The sequence below is a fragment of the Pteropus vampyrus genome, unplaced genomic scaffold, assembly GCF_000151845.1.
Source record: "Pteropus vampyrus isolate Shadow unplaced genomic scaffold, Pvam_2.0 Scaffold146, whole genome shotgun sequence".
Classification (NCBI taxonomy): domain Eukaryota; kingdom Metazoa; phylum Chordata; class Mammalia; order Chiroptera; family Pteropodidae; genus Pteropus; species Pteropus vampyrus.
In genome coordinates, this window is record NW_011888927.1 from 4,458,260 (window position 1) to 4,461,566 (window position 3,307).

The following is a 3,307-nucleotide window of genomic DNA, read 5'->3' on the forward strand; positions in this document are numbered from 1 at the left end:
GGCATTGCGTTAGGAACCAACCCTCAGTCTTGTTAGGAGAAGGAAATGTTTGATCTTCAGCTTCTCTTAAATCTATGAGGGCAGTGTTTTATCAGGCTTTGAAATGTGGGCTGAATGATGGATATGCGATCAGCTCTTAAATACAGCACTGCCAGGCTCAGCCCTGCAATCATGTGGTTATGAAATATTATCCAGCCTGAAATCATAAGAAAAAAAAACCTTTTTAGTCTGGCCTACTCACAACACATGATATGAGAGCCTAACCTTTGAAGGGACTGGAAAAATCGGAGAACTGCTGACTACATGAAATGTAAATGAGAATTCCATGTGGAGGGATTCTTCTGAGTTTTTGGTATTTTCTTCTCTTGAGTGTTTACTCCGGACCACAGCACCTATTTCTGCATCACATGTTTCCAAGGCCAAACAAAGGTCTCTGCCTTGAAGATTTGAGGCACTTGCTTGCTGTTGACCCACACGTAATTCCCGAAGGAAGGGAAAAAGATAGAGGGGAAGAGAGAAAGGGCAGAGCTGGGCCACAAAACAGTGCTTTGACTGATTGGAAATCTTCCAGAAGTATCTGGTCTCCTGGCAACCCACCTGGAAGTCGAGGAGTGTGGAATGGGGCTTAATACATTAGTATTAGTCTTGTTCCTGCTTAGCAGAAGAAATTCTCATTACCCACAGTAACACATGAAATAATTCATCCTGCCTTACCTGTATCTTCTCTGCCAGGTCAGCATAAGGCTGGTCAAAAAGAAACCTGAAGTTTGATTTTGACTTGTTACCAATGGGTGCTGAATGTGGATGGGCAGAGCAAGATTCCATTCATTGCAGAAGCCTGGTCCTCTTCAAACTATGGACCCCAGGTTATCAGTCACAGTGAGAACATAGGTTGACAGAGGGAAGGAGCAATGTAGAACCTGTGGATTTTCCTTAGGGTTCTGCACTCAGCTGTCTCTGACCTGGGTCCTCTTGTCCCTTGTGACAGATACAGTATTCTGACTTCTCCTTTGATTAGCCAATCTCATTTCACATCCGTGAAAAGTGCAGGCCTCCCGTTTTCCTTGTCATTTTGTTCCCATTCTCCACAGACGTGTGGCAGCCATTACATGATTGCTTTTAGTTATAGACTCTTTATCCTTAAATGATATATGGCAAGTTATTAGTTAAAGAATACATGGAAACGTCCCTGTGTTATTAGGGGGATCCTTCATTGCTTGCTGAGATTGCCCCACTTCCTGTCCACCCTCTCAGTTGCTCCTTCATCTCCCCCCACGACCCTGCCTTTTCAAATGGCTCTTGAGACATTCCGAGCAAATGATTCTCAAAGCATGGTCCTCAGGTCAGCAGAATCAGCACACCCTGCGAACCGTTTGAAATGTAAATTTGAGGGCCGCACCCAGGTTCTACTGAGTTGGAAACTCTGCAGGTGGTCCCAGCCATCTGTTTTAACAAGCCCCCCAGGTAATTCTGATGCATGCTAGATTCTGAGTGAGTTTGAGATCCACTTGTCACACAACAGATGGCTTATGAAGAGACTTGATCTTTCCCTTTATAGTTATAAAAAAAAAGATTTTGTATCTACCTGGATGCACATCCAGGACACAGAATAAAAACAGAATCTGATGCCTTTCATCTTCATTTCTATTCACTGTTGACAATTTCTGTATTAAAATGGGGAAATTTAGCACTTTGCAATTTAACAGCTAGTTAAACACCACTTAACCCCTTAGACCTAGCCAATTGCTTTTCCTCCAAAGCCTGGTTCCATCCCCACCTTCCCCACCACTACCCTCCTGATTGCTGCAGTCACTCACTATTAGGCTAATTTGCTGCTCTGGGAGACCCTGTTAAGATGACTCTCTGATTAGGTAGGAATTGATTAAGCAGAAGCTGCTCTATGCTATTGCTAGATCAGTAAAAGCAACGAGAGAGCTCCTCATTCCAAGCCGCCTCCATTTTGCTGTTGCTTCAGTTAAGTTACTTTTCTATAATTCGTGGCTCATTAGCCCTGTGACTTCTGAACGTGTGTTTTCATCCTAGTCATTCCAGCCATATGTGAATGCTACTATGCTCAGAATCCCTCATAATGTTGGTTTCCTGTTGTTGTCCCGAATGTTGATGACAAGGCGAATAGCAAGATAGAAATGCAGCTTTGGATAGGAATCATACTTCTTGAACTCCCCTGGGCCCTCTCCTATACCCACCTTTACATGCAGGTCTCAAGTGTTAACTGGATTGTTCAGCCTGTTCCTGAGGCTGCAGGACCTGAGTTTGAAGCTGTAAATGACTTCTCTAGGCCTCAGTATCTTTTTCTGAAAGACCTAGGAAGATGGTATTTCCCCCAGAGGGTAGCCGTGACTTCTAAGGGAGATAATGTAAAGTTTTCTGTAGTAATTCTCTCTAGAGATGAGGCTCCTGTTCCCACGTTTTTCAGATCCCCACTCCAGGCATCCTCTTCAAGATACCTCCCCCAGGCCAGCTTCTCCCTCTCTTAAATTCCCATAGCACTTTGTTGGTGTTGCTTTCATTTGACAATTATGTGTCTGACATTATAGTTACTATTTTCCTTTCCCCTTTTAGACTGTGAGCACCTCCAGGCTAGGTGATGGCTTGATGCAACCCCTCCCCCCTTCTCCATAGCTGTGGCCACGAAGCCCGGATGAGCATCAGAATCTCCTAGGAGCTTTGAAAAAAAAATACAGATTCCTTGGTTCTAGCCCCCAGAGAACATTCTGGTGAATCTGGATTGGAATCTAGGAACCTAGATTTTTCATGAATGTCACAGATGTTTCTGCTGCAGGTGGGCCTTAGATCCCAGTTTTATTTTTTATTTTTATTTATTATTTTTTTTTTTAGGTGAGGCAACCCTTGGTTGACCTCACAGATTGCAAGGACCTTGTCAGCTTACAATCTCTTTTTTCACGCCAACAGCACCTGGTCTTCCTAGGTGGTCTCCCATCCAAGTACTAACCAGGCCCGACCCTGCTTAGCTTCCGAGATCAGATGGGATCAGGCTTGTTCAAGGTAGCATGGCTATAGACAGATCCTAGTTTTAGAATCAATTCTATCAAACCCAGCATTCCCTTTTATATATTTTGTAACAGCCCCTTTCCGAAATTAAACTCAGACAATAGACCTCACTTACACACAATATTAACCCCCCCAAAATAAAACTCTAAGTGTAATGTAAAGGAGAAACAACATGAAGATAATTTATAATAAAACAGCTTATATTTTAATATGTGCACAGCTACATTAGAAGACATAATGAATAAGTCAGATATTTGCTCTTAATAAGTTTGGA

At 43.0% G+C, this 3,307-nt stretch overlaps 1 pseudogene; it reads right to left on the minus strand.

Annotated features, from left to right (window-relative positions):
* Positions 1-2,925: 2,925 nt before the first annotated feature.
* LOC111745156 lies at positions 2,926-3,044 on the minus strand (annotated as a pseudogene).
* Between the last annotated feature and the right edge of the window lie 263 nt (positions 3,045-3,307).